The sequence below is a fragment of the Phascolarctos cinereus genome, unplaced genomic scaffold, assembly GCF_003287225.1.
Source record: "Phascolarctos cinereus isolate Bilbo 61053 unplaced genomic scaffold, phaCin_HiC Scaffold_4;HRSCAF=312, whole genome shotgun sequence".
Lineage (NCBI taxonomy): Eukaryota > Metazoa > Chordata > Mammalia > Diprotodontia > Phascolarctidae > Phascolarctos > Phascolarctos cinereus.
The window spans coordinates 510,211,448-510,229,648 of NW_027555847.1; positions in this window are offsets into that span (position 1 = coordinate 510,211,448).

Consider the following 18,201-nt stretch of genomic DNA (forward strand, 5'->3'; position numbering starts at 1 on the left):
CAAGTACTACTCACTAAAATATCAAAAGTTCAAGCCAGGAAGCCTAAATTCATAAACAGATAAACAGCCATAGAGAATGATAAGGACAGAAAAAATAGAGTAAAACATCAAAAAGAAAACAAAGAACATTGACTAAATATTGAAGTATGATAGAAAATGAACCAGTACTATTGAATGAAAGAGTGACTCATATGTACAGTCTAAAGATTGTGACAACAAGAAATTCAACAATGGTACAAAAGAGAAATATTACTTATAAAAGAAGAAATTAGGAATAATTTCCATCAGAAATTGGAACTGTTAATATGAAATTAGGGGGAGAAGCACAAATGGCAGAGTAGAAAAATTGAGCACATAATTGCAAATCACTTCAAATAAATAGAACCCATGAGAGAGGCTATAAAGATTTGGAACACAAAAACTGTGAAGTGAAGGAAAATATGGCAGAAAAGAAGGAAAATTAACAAAGTATTATTTTAGTACGGACCTGTGATTTTACCTATATGAGGTACTCCCTGTGTCTATACTCCCTTCACTGATGCAGATCAGCAGACTTCTTAAAGAGTTGCTAGGGACTGAAAGGTTAGGTGTTACAAAAGTAATGTAGCCAGTATGTACCAGTACATAACTTGGTATCAGGTCTTTCTGACACTAAGAACCCACTTCTTTTTATTTTGCTACATTTTATCTCATGAGACATTTGAAATGATACCTAGAATATAGTAGGAGCTTAATTCAAAAAAATTGTACTCTTAAAAAATGGATTGATTGAACTATGGTTTCAAAATTGATCTAATTTGATATCTAATAGGCGATGCTATTGTCAAAGTAGAGAGCAAGAAGAGTGGAAATAAAATTTATGGTTATAAAAGCTTTCATCTTTCTGTTGGAGTGCAAATAATGAACAAATAATAGCAGCCCCTTCCAAGTCTATTCTTATATTTATAATTCAGGCAAATAGTTTATAGTAATATTAGTTGAGATAAAGGTACTTTCTAAGAAAGATTGTTGGACTAGGAATCTCGTGATTCCTAGATCAACTATTCAAATAAATAAATGCATGATCTTTGTCAATTTATTTAATTATTTATTTTTACTCACAGTACCCTTATCCATATAATTAGGGGCTTGGACTAGATGTTCTTTAAAATTCATTTTTGTTCTAAATCATGCAATCTTATGAAATAATGGCATATGAAATATAGAGTTTTTTGAAATAAAGACTACATTTAAAGACTACTTTTAATAAAGACTACAGTTCTTAGGCCTCAAAGGGATTAGAAAAATGGCATCAGGAAACATGACAACTTGTTATGGATTGTGGGCAATAAAGAGTGCTTAAAAACCTCTTGACATTATGATATGTCAATAATAAAGTAATTTCATTTACAGACCTGTTGTTTTTTTTTTTTTGAATTCCTGTTTTGTATAAAGTAAGGTATATTTGTTTAGAGTATCTGTCTCAGAAAAAGACACCTAATGCCTTAATGGGCCAGCTAAGTGGCTCAGTGGAAGAGTGTGGGGCCTGGAGTCAGGAAGACCTGAGTTCAAAATCTGGCCTCAGACACTTACTAGCTGTGTGACCCTGGGCAAGTCACTTAACCCTGTTTGCTTCAGTTTCCTAATCTGTAAAATGAGCTGGAGAAGGAAATAACAAACCACTCCAGGATCTTTATCAAGAAAACTTCAATGAGGTCGTGAAGAGTTGAACACAACTGAATTGACTGAACAACAACAACAACAAAAATGCTTGAATAAAAGCAGCACTCCAGAAAGATTCCTGTTTACCTTCCCTTACGTAGGGGGATTAAACTGAATATCAAGATCATAAATAAAAGCCTACAAATGGAAATGGATCAGCACCCACCCCTATCATCACCCCAGACATACGCAGAAAACAGCTTGGATAAAGAGAGAAAATGGTGAAGTACTTGTACATGAGAAACTCACCCATTTCCCACTGACAAGTAGTAAAGTTATATGAGTAACAATCCGATATACAAATTGTGAATCATTCTTTTTTTTTCCACTCATTTGTATTCAAAATATTTTTAAAGCTTCACAATCATCATTTCCTGATTTTTCTTCTCCCTTTTTACCCATCATCTTGTTCTCTTTCCCTGTACTCATCATTTGCCTTAACACTTAGGCTGAATCAGTACCATACTTCTTTTTTTTTAACTTCAGCTGAAAAACAACAGATTCTGCTATAGACATTTATTCTAATTCTGTGTGTCTGCCTTTCTGTTTCAAGTGTATTTCTTGTAAACAGCATGTTGGTTTCTGGTTTCTAATCCATTCTGCTATCTGCTTCCATTTTATGGGTGAATTAATTCCATTCACATTCACAGTTACGAATACTAACTGTACACTTCTCTCTGTCCTATTTTCTTTTATATATCCTTCCTCTCTCTCTCTCTCTCTCTCTCTCTCTCTCTCTCTCTCTCTCTCTTCTCTCTCTCTCTGTCTCTGTCTCTGTCTCTTTCTCTCTCTCTCATCCTATTCCTCCTCAAAAGTCTACTTTCCTTCTGACTACTGCCTCCTTTAATTCACCTTCCCTACCCAGAAAAGTTAAGTATAATCCCAATTAAAGAGAAAAAAAAAGATATTCAATGAATTGCTAGACTTTCAGGATTTTATTGCAAAAAGATCTGAACTCAATAGAGAATTTGACATACAAGACCCAACAGAAATATAAGTTCAACATCAAAAACTAATTACAAGAGACTCAATAAGGACAGACTGATTACTTTTATACAAGGAAATGTAAACTGTATGTCTAAGATTGTAAGTAGTAATTGGGTAGTTTAAAAGAAAGATTGGGGTAGACCAAAGTATGATGTGATTCCAAAAAATAATACTGTCTAGGAAAAGGTAAAAAAAAATCATATGCAAATAAGGTACGAGAGGAAGAATGGATACAGAGGAATTAGATGGAGGAGGAGGGCTGGTAGTTCTGGAACTCTGCTCTCATGAGGAATGGGTTAAAGAGGGAACAGTACACACAAAATTCAGAAAGAAAGAAAGCAAAGGAGATGGGGGGGAGAGGACAAGAGACAGATTTTTAGAGGGAACCCTACAGATCTGGGAGGAAGGAAGGAAGGAAGGAAGAAAGAAAGAAAGAAAGAAAGAAAGAAAGAAAGAAAGAAAGAAAGAAAGAAAGAAAGAAAGAAAGAAAGAAAGAAGAAAGAAAGGAAAGAAACAAAGAAAGAAAGAAAGAAAGAAAGAAAGAGAAAGAAAGAAAGAAAGAAAGAAAGAGAAAGAAACATAAAAGTCTTCTAAATTTACAAATAAGAGGGTGAAGGAATAGAATAAGGGGTATAGAAGGATGTCTAGATTAATGAGAATGGGATAAAGAGGGAATAAAATATATTTGGAAGGCTATAAAAGTCTTCTAAATTCAAATAGAAACAAGAGGATAAGGGGAAAGGGTGGGGGGAAGGATAAGGGAGGGACCTTTGTGGGGGTTAAATAATAGGGAGGGCAAGTTAGGGGATAGAAGTAAAGTAGAGGAGTCAGGAGGGAAAGGAAATAAGAGATATACACAAACATAAAATAAAGATCAGGAATAGAATTTATTAGGAAGTAAAAAAGCAGGAATAGTAATCAAAAATCAAACAGTCCCTGACCACAAGGAGTTCACAATGCAATGGAGAAAATAACACGTACACATGCAAGCATTTAAAAAAGGAAATGTAGGGGGTGTGTATGTGCTGTTTTGTTTTGTTCACGTAGGGTATGTGTTTATACATAGGTCTATCTCAAAATGGCTTCTAGGGAGGGAAGAATAGATATCTCTAGAGTCTCTTTCCCCTTTCCCAACTTCTCCAAGGGACATTTTGAGAGGAGAAGGAGGAGGAGAAGGAGGTTTGGGCCGGAGGCTACCCATTCTGCTCTCCTCACAGAGAGAGGGTACCAGACTACCTGGTATCCTGTGTATATGGATCTGTTCTCTTAAATATTGTAAATCTAGGGGAAATCATTTATATGTTCAACTTGAGCTCTTGATTGCTATCCCTTAACAAAAAAGGAATGCCCCAAGATGTTTACCCAAAGCTTGACTCCCTCCCACCAAGTGCATGTTCCACGATAAAAACACATAGCAACTGGCAAATAAGTTCATCTATCCAAACAGAGAGAAAACAGAAATCAGACGAGACAACACATAGAGTGAAAGAGCTCTCCCTTTGAGTGTGAGATAATTCAACCGTGAGAAAGTCCCAGTTCTTATACAAGAGAAAAGTCCGTGACAATTCTAGTGTTGCAAGATGGTAATGGGGGAGGATAGACAGTGGCAGCTCTCTCTACATCAACTTATTTTCAAGAGTCTTTTTTTTTAAGGCACCTGAAGAGAGTTTGGAACCATGCTCCTTCTCTCTCAAAGCTGGAAGTCAGAAACCCAAGATGTTTCTTCTCTCTACTTTTCACCAACTCTAACCATTGTGCAGGTGTGGAGCACTGAATAACCAATCTCTACCAATAAGCACAGTTTAATGCAAATTTACCTTTGAGTCATGGATTAGATAAATAAAAAATGATTGGTGGAGGGAGAAGGAGTAACTAGCAGGCAGAGAGATGAGAAATAGCTTTATATAGGAGGTACCATTTGACCTGATCTTTGAAAGGAGATAAGTAGGTTCTAGCATGGGGAATAGGCTATGAAATGGCACATATTTCTAACCTACAAATAAAAATTGAGATTAAGGGAGGAGACAAGAGAAGAAAGGAAGAAAAGCAAGAAAAGGAGGAAGACATAAAATACTAGAGTGAGGAGGAATACAGAATGGTTAGTCACGACATATTTATGTGTACAGAGTGGTCCTTTGAGGTATGCGAAGTAGTAGATAAGTTTCGCTAGGGGTCTTCCTTCCCCTTACCTATAAATCTGGCTAAAATCAGCATTATAACCTATTCCAATACATGTAACAAGAGAAACAAGAGAAAGATAACATCAATCTAATTTTTCATTCTGGCTGTTGTACTTAGCATTCCTTTTTAAGCATCTTTTAGCAGAAGTTAGAATGAGCCATCATTGGGGAATAGGGAGAGGGGACATTATTTTAAGTTACAAGATAATTTCACTTGTCATGGAGCTTTCATCAGAAATACGGATGGACATTCTGCACATAAACAATGTGAAAGTGGCCTCTCAGCCTTGGCAAGCCAGAGTTTAACTTTCAGCTGCTAAATGGCTCTAAGATCACCAGGAAGCTACAGAATTGATGGGTTAAATTCCTTGCTTAGCAAGACAGCTCTGAACTCCAGATCAGTATCCTGAGTTTGGGTATCACCAGGGTGGGTCATTTGCTGCCTACTGCTAGACCAACTAAGACAATCCTATGTCTTAACTCCATTCCATAAATTCAACCCGCTGATACAATATTTCTATTAATACTGCCTATTAATAGTATTTTTAAATGAGACTTCAGAAGCTACAGTATGCCTTAAATAGCCTGGTTGCCAATCATCCTTTCCTGATCCCACCAAATGGCGCTTAAATAGACCACTGCCCACAACCTGTTAGATGAGGGTTAATGATAGCTGTAGCAATCAGTCGTGGTAAAACTCTAATTAGCGCACCAGTGTTGCTCTGTTCTCCTTGTTCAGTCACAGTGCGCTACTTGCTCCGAAAAAGGTTTTTTAGGAGCAATGATACAGGCTGTTCCTTTTTTTTTTTTCTGGAAAGGTGAAAATAAACAACAACAACAACAACAAACCTGTATATGGATTTTGCAGCACAGACTGTATTACGTGTAGATGACAGGAGAGTTTGACTGATTTGGCTGGTACTCACTGTAAAAAATAAATTACCAATGGACTAGCATGATAAGTGATCAAGTTAATGAAGTTGGAGATTCTAGTCAATATAATTCAACTTTGTCAATTCCCTGACTGTAAGAGAATAAGCCTTCACTTCTCCAACTGTTGATGAGAACCATCCATATTGATATGGCTGAGATAAAATATTGTAAACCTCTAGAACAGGAAAATTCAATAGGCTAGTTGTATGGGGATGGGGAAGAGGTGGGGGAGGTGTACCTTATTGAGTTGTCAAGGAGAAGTGAAAGGACTGACAACTTGAACTGAAAAAGACATGATAAATCATCGGTTTCAGGGTATGTCTGTTTTCTCTGTTGTACAAATGTTGGAAGCATTCTTTCAAAGAGAAAACAGGAATTTATGGGAAATGTAAAAGAGGTCATATGCTCAGGAACAGGAAAAGATGGCAGTCTAAGGCTAGCTATTAGAGGTAACTGACGTTTTGCAGACAGGTTACAGAGATGATAAAGCCTTTCATCTTTCTAGTCCCGTGGCTAAACCAAGAGGCTAGACTAGGCCCACTGGCAACAAACAAACAAATAAGCAAAAAAACCCCAAAACCCTAAACTTTACTAACAAGCAACAAGCAACCATGCTTTAAATAAATGATCTAGGTTTGTTCAAAGGGATAGATTGATGGGTCAGGGAGGAGGAAGGGATATATTGAGAAATAAAGGTTATTGACTTTTTAAAAAGAGCAACTGTCCAGGACAGAAATTAAAGAATTAGAAGGAAGCGTAGGGCTTCTAGGGACAAGAGTCTTAAAGGCATCAAGGAAGAGCATAGGACATATCATCAAGGTCAGTGTACAATGACCCAAAACCCAGAGAATGACCATTTAGGATCAGATTGGTAAGGACTTTTTCTTTTTCCATTTAGTCAACCAGATGCTTGAACAGAATTTCATGAAACAAAGAGCCTTAAGAATGTCCAGAGAGAAGAAAGGCAACTGGAAGGTCAACTGAGTATGCTCTGACTCCAAGAGAATGAATATGTGTCATTAAGGTGAAAGTACCTTCAAGCAGGAACCTTTACCTTGAGATAAGTCTAGAAAGCAGAGTTTAGACACAACTGAGAACACTTCAAGACATAAATATTATTGTTGTCATTCAGTCATTTCCCGCTCTTTGTGACCCCATTTGGGGTTTTCTTGGCAAAGACACTGAAAGAGTTTGCCATTTCCTTCTCTAGATCATTGTGCAGATGAGGAAATGAGGCAAACAGAATTAAATGACTTACCCAGGGTCACACAGCTAGTAAGTGTCTAGGGTCAGGATGAATCTTTCTAGGAGGATGAATCTTTCTGATTCCCGGCCCCACACTATATCCATTGCACCATCTAGGGGCTCATGACAAAAATATAGTCTCTATCTAAAGCTGTCTTATACTAGGAGCCTGCATAGCTTGGTTTATTTAACAAGAAGAGAAGATTGAGTTAAGGAATGGGAGAGGGTCTTGCTGTCCTATAAATTGTGCTAGCTAAGTCAATCTATATGTACACTTTACTTATTTTAGAATATAAAACAACCCATTCTCCATAAACTTGTTTCTATACTTTTGAATTTTGTTTAAGTTTTTCCTTTCTCAGCAATAGCACTTCTAGGTATGTATCTCAGAGAGATCATACAAGGAGAAAAAGGACCCCTGTGTACAAAAATATTTATAGCAGCTCTTTTTGTGGTGGCAAAGAATTGGAAATTGAGAGGATACTCATTAATCAGGGAATGGCTGAACAAGTTGTGATATATGGATGTAATGGAATACTATTGTGCTATAAGACATGATGAACAGGTTGACTTCAGAAAAACCTGGAAACACTTGTATGGTCTGATGCTGAGTGAAGTGAGCAGAACCAGGAGAACACTGTACACAAGTAACAGCCATTGTTGTTTGATGACTAACTTTGATAGACTTAACCCTTCTCAGTAATACAAGGATCTAAGACATCTCCAAATGCTATCCACAAAGAAGAAAGAACCATGGAGTTTGAATGAAGATTGAAGCATACTATTTGCTGTTTTTTTTTCTTCTGTTATATGTTTTGTTTCCTCTTTCTGGTGGTTCCTCCTATTGGCTCTACTTCTTACTTACAGCATCACTAAAGTGCAAATATGTTTAGTAGGAATGTATATTTATAGCCTATATCAGATTGCACACCGTCTTGGGGAGGGAGGGTGGGGAGGGAAAGGCAGAAAAATTTGAAGCTCAGAAGCTTATGGAAGTGATTGTTGATAATTCAAAATAAATTAATTTAAAAAAGAATAAATAATAAAGATCTTCTGAAATAAAAAAAAAGTTTTTTCTCCTGTCTCCTTGTTAAGATCCAATTGAAAAGTTCCAAACTTATCTCAGGTGAACTAATTTAATGGTTGTTAACCTTTTTGCATCATGTCCCCCTTTACCAGTCTGGTAAAACCTAAGAACTATTCTCAGAATAATTTTTTAAATATATAAAATAAAATCATAGGATTACAAAGAAAACTAATTATATTAAAATACAAATAGAAATGAAATTCCAATGACCAAAATATATTTTTACAAAATTCATGGATCCCAAGGTTATGAACTTCTGAATTAAATGGAAAAGGGGATTTATCCACACTTAAATCTACATCAACCTTATATAGAATAGATGAAGATGAAACTAATAATCCTGGAGAAAAAAAACAACTATCTGGCCTATTCTCTACCCTTGTTGTTACATTCAAGGTATATGTATGTATGTGTGCATGCATGTATGTATACATACATGCATGCATACATACATGATGCATACACATATACAAATATAGATATAGATTCCAGGCTGCCTGGATCTCCAAGCTCTCTCTCTATGTCACACCCTGCAGGCAGAGTCCATTTCACAACCACCTTTGTTTATTGAATTTCATCTGTAAGCCAATCAGGCAAATACTCTCTGCAGCTGCAAAAGCTTTTCTTGGAGCTCCAGGGCAGCCCACATAAAAAGATACAAATCTGCAAAAGGCGAGTGCATGAATTGCTTACTGTTAATCATAATTCAGTTTTTCCAGTCAAAGCACTAGAATAACCCTAAGATGGTTTTGTGTAATTGTGAAGATATTGTATTCCCTTGTTGAACTCCTTTGTGAATGCTGATTCAGCCAGTTCTGCATACTCTTCACAAACACCTGACATAGCAGCTGGCTATTGGAGCTCAGTGGGGAGGAGTGACTACTGTTGGTCTCTCTGACTCAAAAGGTCAACTTGTGAATCACAGAGTCCCAAGGATATTGACCTCACTAATTCCTGCTCTTTGATCCTCCTCTCTTCATCCCTTCTTGTTACTGACAGGCTACTTTACATATGGATGCATCTCTAGTTTTTGTTGTCCCTTGAGCATATCTCCCTTTTCCCCCTACCTTTCTTTTCCTTCCTCCCCTATCTCCTTTTCTGCCTTGTCTCTCTCCCCTTCTTCCCATTCTCCACTTCTGACACTTATTACCTGTGTCACTTTGGGCAAGTCACATAACCCTCTTCCCCTTCACTTTACTCATCTGGGAAAAAAGAGAGAGAGAGAGAGATTTGGATTAGGTGACCTCAGAGGCACCTTCCAGCTCTAAATCTATAACCCAATGATCCTTTCCTGACATCTCACACTGTCGTCTTCCAAGGCACTGTCCTAGACACTTCTTCCCCTCTCTCTTTCTCTCTTCTCCTTCTCCTTTTCTCTCTCCCTCTCATCTCGCATAAGTTCAATTGTCATTACTCTAAAAATTACTCCTTAGCCTCATTCTTCAGTGCTAATACATCACCAACTAAGCATCAGACATTTCCAGTTGGATGGAGCACAGGCATTTGGAGCAAACTTAATATGTCCAAGGCAGAATTCATTAGTTTTGGGGTTTTTTCTCCACAAAACACATCCCTTTTCCAACCTATTTTTGTCAAAAGAATCACTATCCTTTCTTTCACTTAGACCCACCACCTCAGAGTCAGCTTTAACTCTTTCACTCTCCCTCACTCCTCATATCCACTCAGTTGACAATTTTTGTCAATTCTCTCTCCAGAACACCTCTCACATTTGTCCCTGAAGAGGATTCACACCAGAAACACACTAATTCAGGTCTTCTTCATCTCTTTCCTGGCCTGTTGTAACAGCTTCTAATTGGACTCTCCCTACCTAGGCTCTTCCGTCTTCAATACATCATCCACCCAGTTGATATGCTATTCCCTAGCTTGAGAAGCTCCTTTGGTTGCTTTTTGCCTGTTGGATCAAATGCAAATTCCTGTCTGGCATTTAAAGCTCTTCATAAACTGGCTCCAGCCCACCTTTAGATTATCCCCTTCACATACTCTATGTAGCAGTCAAACCGACTTAATTGCTGTCCCTTATATATGACATCAAATCATTGGATCATAGATTTAGCCCTAGAAGGGATAACAGGAGCCAGTTAGTTCAGCCTTTTCATTTTACAGATGAGGAAAATGAGTTCCAAGGAAATTAATAGACTTGCCCAAGGTTACACAGAATTAGCAGAGGTGTGAGACATTTTAATCCACTCCCTTTGACTCCAAATATATTTTTATTTACTTATGCATGTAAATGCTACTCCTCCCTCCCCACAGTAGAATGTAAGCCTTTTCATTTTTGTCTTTGTATTACAAGCACTTAGCATAGCATTTGGTATGCAGTAGCAATTTAATAAACACTCGTTGGGTGAATGAATGAATGAATGCTTGATTGACTTCAAATATTTTAATTTTATAATTAAAAAGAACTTTTCGGATTCTGTGTGGAGCAAGAAGATAACTAATAATAGGATAGGATCATGGCTTGAAACAAGTGGCATGCTAGTAATTGACAATAGAGAAAGTAAAACTATTTGAATTCTATTTTACTTGTCTTCCGTATCAAGAAAGGATTTTTGCACTGTTTTTAAAAGGGAATATATGCCTAATATTTACGAAAAGATTGTGAGAAGACCTATCTGTGTAAAAATCAATTTAGGATTTGAAACCCAGACAAAACATATCATCCAATATTGGCAGAACTTGCTGTTGTAAGTGTTAAACTGGTGTTAGTAATTTTTTTTTTATGAAATCTACATAAGAGGAGAGGTTTTGAATCCCAGAAGACTGGAGATAGGTAGATGTTATGATTTTTTTAAAGGGAGGAATTTGTTGAATGTGAAATTTATTGATCACTGAGAACCAGCCTAGGTTCACTAAGACAAAGCCATGCCAAAATTAACCCCATTTCCTTTTTTTGTGTGTTACAATTACTGACTAGTTATTAGATTAGTATACTTCTATTGATTTCTCTGTCTGGATTTCTTCAAGCCATTTGGCAAAGTCTTTCATGACTTCCTGTTGACAAAAGGGAGGAACGTCGTCTGTAGTTTAGGTTACTTGATAGCTTGTTGAAGAACTGTACCTAAACAGTATTGATCAATGGCTTCACGCCATCCTAAAGAGATTTATTCACATGTTTTGGGGCATATTCAAAACTTACCCTGTTCCAAGTTTTTATTTCTGATGGGTGAAGACAAAGAAAGTATATTTATCAAATACTCTAATGCCACAAAGCAGAGAACTAAAATTAAAATGGTGGAAATCACATTGTCCTGGGATTCAGTTAATATGGATTATAGTCCTGGTTTTGATATTAATTAGCTATATGACCTGGAACAACTCACTCAACTTCTCAGGACCTACAAAGTGAAGAATGTTGGACTAGGTGATATATAAATTCCCTTTTAGCTTTAAAAGTCTGAATAGAATCAGGATCCTGAAACACCTTGGCTGGTTGAACCCATTGACTGTACCTAATTAGATGGAATTATTAAACATAAGTTTTAATTTAAATCCCAAGTCATTAATTTGAATTGATATCTCAATTATAAAAATATAAGTTCTGTGATGGGTAAGATGTGATTAAACAGGAGTTCCTGTGAAATGGACCTAGAGGTTTATATTGACCACAAGCTCAATATGATCAAAGAAGTCTGGTGATAGGCTGCTGGCCATGTTCAAAAATCAGTATTCCAAAATCCAGTATTTTTAATAAATTAAATTGTTACAGCAATGATTTTTACAGTGAGATATGTGCTCTAGATCCTTGTTGAGAGCTGTGGGCCTCGTTGAGTGGATGTACCAACTCCTGATTGGTCCCTAGCAATTGTCTTTGCATCAGAGATTATTGGCTATGGTTAAGAAGGAGTTGCCTATTCAATGGAGTACAAGAAGGGAGGAAAACCATCTCATTCTCTCTTTAGGGATTCCTCTAGTCAAGTATCTTTGATGCATGCTCCACCAATTAGGAGTAACTATATCATAGCTCAACAAGTAAGATGATGTTCAGCAAAGAACCAGAGTACTGTATCCCCTCAAAGGATAACCCATTACAGAATGATTTTCTTTTTCTTCCTATGTCATATCCTCCACACCCAATGTTTATTTGAAAAACACTCCTTTGTGGTCCCCCTGTGTTCTTCCTTAGCTTCCTACCTGTACCCCAATTTTGATACTTCAATGGATCTATGAACCCATTGATATGAATGCTCCTTCCACTGGTGAAGATTTCAATTTTGTCATATCTTCCCATCCTGTATTTCTTATCCATATTTATTTCTGCAAATTTTCTATAGGAGATCCATTAAGTGTAACAGAGGACTTTCCCTGGTCCATTTAATATTTTGTGTATACCAGTGCCAGTGTAGCACACAGACTTTTCATACCTTCCTCTCACTAGATGATACACCCACCTCCCTTTCCAATCACATACGTTCTTCCTTGGTGATGTCTTTTATGCCACTGTTTGAACACCATTCATTCATTCAATAAGCTTTTATTCAACTTGCTTTTCCTACGTAATACATTTCAGTAGCTGTTAGCTACTAGGGATATGATGGGGGGGGGGGTTACTATTCATCTTTCAGTTAGTTTCTGGGCCATCTGATATTGTGTTTCTTCCCAGAAGTTCTATGATTTGCAGCCATTTGGTATTACTGAGAGAATACTGGTCTGAAAAAGTTGGTTTTTTGCTGACCCGAGCAGATGTAAATCACAGAAAGTACAATTCAACACTCCAAGTACAGTTCAGCCTGATCCTCTTCTATACAACTCAGGACCCAGCTCATCATCCATCAGCAGTGCCTGTTCAAGAGACACATACTGGGGGCAGCTAGGTGGCGCAGTGGACCCCTGGATTCAGGAGGACCTGAGTTCAAATCCGGCCTCAGACACATAACACTTACTAGCTGTGTGACCCTGGGCAAGTCACTTAACCCCATTGCCTAGCAAAAACAAACAAACAAACAAAGAGACACATACTGATGTTCCAACTTAATGGCTGCTCATGCAACTGCATGCCACAGTCTAGGCAATGTGCCTAGATACACACAGTCAACTAAAAGAGAAAAAAAAAACATTTAAACAATTTTTTTTATGTGTCTCAGTGCCCTAAGCTCTTCACGTCTATTTCTCTGGGTATTCCGTCACTTTGAACATCTGACTAAATCACTTGAAATGTCAAACACTGACTTGGCATGCAGTCAGTTACTGACAGATCTGAATATGAGCCTTTTTCAGACCATGCAGAACAAGAATGATACGCTGTCTTCCTAGATCCTAGAAATGGTTAATGTGTCTTTCAGGTACTGAACTTAGATCAGATAGCAACTTTTGTAGTAGATGTAATAATGGAAGTAAAGTAGAAACTATATTATTTACATCCATGTCTCTTATTTCTCCTCCTTTTTTAAACCTCCATCTTCTCTTAATTGGTAGCTTCTCAAAGGCAGTGGTATAATGGAAAGAATATTAGTCCTGGAGTCAAGAGACCTAAATTCAAACCCTGTACCTGACTCTTTTTTTTTTGGTCTAGGCAATGGGGTTAAGTGACTTGCCCAGGGTCACACAGCTAGGAAGTGTTATGTGTCTGAGGCTGGATTTGAACTCAGGTCCTCCTGACACCAGGGCCAGTGTTCTATCCACTGTGCAACCTAGCTGCCCCCCTGTACCTGACTCTTATAGTTACTTAACTACAGGCAAATCATTTGACCTCTCTAAGCCCCCAGTATCTTCAAAAATGGAAATAGTATTTAGTTGCATCACTCTATAGGGCTATTGTAAACAACACGCTATGTAAACTTTAAATACCATATCAATAAAGTAAATGAATTACTGTTGCTCACTTTTGCATCTCCCATAATAGCTAATAGCTGATTTGTAAGAAGCACCTTAATTGAAATTTGTAAAATGCTTCACTTTATTACACCATTTGATCTTCACAAATAAGCCTGTATAATAAGTATTTCTTGAGTGTGAGTGCGTGTGTGTGTGTGTGTGTGTGTGTGTGTGTGTGTGTGTGTGTGTGGTCTAGGCCTGTAATTCATCAGCATAGTGAATGCCCTGTGTAGAAATTCTCTCTGCCAATGCAGATTAATAACTCATCTTTAATAGGGAGAGCTACAGTGTATAGACTGCTGGACCTGAGTTAGAATCCAGAAACTTACTAGACATATGACCTTGGGCAAGTGACTTAACCTCTGTTTGCCTCAGTTTCCTCAACTGTAAAATGGGAACAATAGTTGCACCTACTTCCCAGGGGTCTTGTAAAGAACAAATGAGATAACAATTGTGAAGCTCTTAGCACAGTGCCTGGCACAGAATAGGCACTATATAAATGGTGGCTATTATTATTATTAATGCATAATCCTAGTCACCTAAAGCACCCATAGTTCAAATGAATTGTCCGCAATTGCACAGGTACTATGTGTCAGAGTTGAAACTTTAACCCAGAGCTGATTCCAAGGCCAGCTAGCTATCCACTGTGGCACATTACAGACATTATTATTCCTGTATTCTACACAAGGACATTAAGTCACTTACCCATGGTCACACAGCTGGTAAACATCAGAAGTTGGATTTGAATGCAGGTCATCCTGAATCCAAGTCCAGTACTCCTTCTGTTACTCTCACACTGCCTCCTTGCACATCATAGAAATTTAGTTTATATCTGCCATTTTAAATTAGATGATAATTTTCTGAACAGGTCAACTTCATTAAACATGGGTTCCTTATATGCAAGCTTGCATTGAAGTAATAATTAAAGCACAATGGAGACCCTATTGGTACCTCTGAGATCTCAATGACACCATTGAATCTCCCCTTCAGGGCTCCACAAGGATAGCCTTTATAGGAATGACATTTTCAAATAGTTATAACAGTTAATGATTTTTTTCCTATTACTCTTCCAATAATTACACTGGGTATTGATTACTCTCTAGAGGTTTTCCTACAGCTGGAAACCAAGCTTTAGACCTGAGTAATGAGAAGCCCCAACTTGATGTTTGCTTCAAATTGATGATATTTACAAAGATAAAAAGAGGAATCCTTTCTCTTACCTGGTTCCTGAGCAAGAAGGGATTGGATGTGATTGTTGTTGTTGTTATTCAGATGTTTCAGTCACGTCCAACTCTTTGTGTCCCCATATAGGGTTTTCTTGTCAAAGATATTGAAGTAGTTTGGCATTTCCTTCTCCAGTTCATTTTACAGATGAGTACTGAGGCAAACAGGGGTAAGTGACTTGCCCATGGTCACACAGCTAGTAAGTGTCAGAGGCAAGATTTGAACTCAGGAAGATGAGTCCTGACACCAAGGATTCTGCACCTCTGCACCTCTATCCATTGCACTACCTCACAGCCCATATCCAAATTATTCAGCTCCATTTACCTTTTAGCCAACAAAGAGAGATATTGTACTTTCAAAAGAGGAGGGGATTACAAGGAGATAGGACAATGAAAAGAAGGTTGGGAAAGAAAGGAGATGAGATCTTAAGTCAAAGCTTTCTACAGCCTCAGAGATGGGTTAAGTAATTTGGTCAAGATTTGAAATGATCAGAAGACAGTTTTGGCTTGACAACCATGAGGAGCCCTCTAGCTTAAATGCCCACATAGCAAAATCTGGAGTTGACTCTAGTCACATCACCCTTCAACTCAAAAGTGGTCAGTGGCTCCCCATTACCCACTGGATAATATTTAAACTCCTGGCATTCAGAGGCTTGCACAATTTCCTTTCAGTCTACATTTGCAAATTTATTTTATACTTCTCCTTTCATGTGCTCTATGTTTGCACCACAGTGACTTCCTGTCTATATAAGCACTATATAAATGTCAGTTATTACATGTCAGTCACTATGTTCAGTGAGGGAATATGCCAATGGTTGTCCAATAAAAGTCAAACCTCAAGAGCCAAACACAGATCAATTAAAAGATTGAATTATAGTAAGAGAGGAAAGCATGGGAGATAGAGGAATGAATAAATTTAGAGAGCCAATTTTTTCTCTCCTTCTTACTTTCAAATATCTCAGATCAGAGATTCCCAGCCTCCATCCTTGTGACCGAGTGAAATAAGGGCAATGTGGCAATTTTACTTTCAGTCTCTACATCTATTCACTCTTTCCTCTCAACTAGAGAGTCTAGTGTCTACACTGACAATGATGAATTCAGAAGTATTTGCTGGAAGTACTTGATTTCCCTCAAAGTTCTTTTTTCTAACACGTGCTAATTGGGCACAATCAGTATCTATGCAGGAAGAGTTGTGCTTTATTACCAAAGTGGGACACATCTGGCAGACCATTTCTAACATCTCAGCATGCTCACTACTAGAAAAAGGATGTGCTTGATCTAACCCATAAAGTAGGTCAAGAGTGCCATTTATAAGGTTGCCTAGGATTCTAGAATGAAGATTAAGCCCTCCTATTAAAACTTGTAGAGGAGGATATAAGGGAGGCTAGAGAAAGTTACTTGTAGGATCACTGTTTAAGGCACATATGCCTTTTATGTGGGTGGAAAAAAAATAGATATGTAGTGTGATTGGAAGTGCCCCCCGAAGGCCCCAAACAAACAAAAAATCCAACCTGTCCTTTCCCTTGACCGATGCAATTTGGCCTTTGCTAATGCTTTAGCTTAAAGTTAGCGCTGTATTAAAATGAAAATACCCCTAGGAAGAATAGAACTGGAGGCTTTTTCAGTCTTTTAAGCCATATTGTAAATGAGTTTCACATTGTATTTTTTTTAATCCAAGATAGAAGAGTCCTGGAGGCCAACTAGTTCCAGAATCACAGAATATCAGATTTATTTCAATTTCACTCTGAAACAAGAATTCATCTTACAGTATCCTTGACAAGTAGCAAACCAGCTTTTTCTTAAAGACTTCTAGTGCAGGGGGAATCTGCCACATCCCAATGAAGCCTGCCTTCCTCTTGGACACATCTAATTATTGATGATGGTGATGATGATGAGCATTTATATAGTGCCCTAAGGTATATTACATAGATATAGATATAGATATGGATATAGATGATATAGATATAGATATAGATATAGATATAGATATAGATATAGATATAGATATAGATATAGATATAGATATAGATATAGATATAGATATAGATATAGATATAGATGATATAGATATAGATATAGATATAGATATGTAGATATAGATATAGATATAGATATAGATATAGATATAGATATAGATATAGATATAGATATAGATATAGATATAGATATAGATATAGATATAGATATAGATATAGATATAGATATAGATATAGATATAGATGACATAGATATAGATATAGATATAGATGTAGATATAGATATAGATATAGATGATATAGATATAGATGTAGATGTAGATATAGATATAGATATAGATATAGATATAGATATAGATATAGATATAGATATAGATATAGATATAGATATAGATATAGATATAGATATAGATATAGATATAGATATAGATGATATAGATATAGATATAGATATAGATGTAGATGTAGATATAGATGTAGATGTAGATATAGATATAGATATAGATATAGATATAGATATAGATATAGATATAGATATAGATATAGATATAGATATAGATATAGATATAGATATAGATATAGATATAGATATAGATGATATAGATATAGATATAGATATAGGTATAGATATAGATATAGATATAGATGATATAGATATAGATATAGATGATATAGATATAGATATAGGTATAGATATAGATATAGATATAGATATGGATATAGATATAGATATAGATATAGATATAGATATAGATATAGATATAGATATAGATATAGATATAGATATAGATATAGATATAGATATAGATATAGATATAGATATAGATATAGATATAGATATAGATATAGATATAGATATAGATGATATAGATATGGATATAGATATAGATATATAGATATCAGTTTTTCTTCAAAACAACAACTCTTGGAGGTAAGTGCCATTATTGTCCCTATTTTGCAAAAGAAGACACAGAAAGGCAAGGAGTGAAGTGATTTGCCCAGAGCTTAAACACCAGAGGTAGGATTTGAACTCA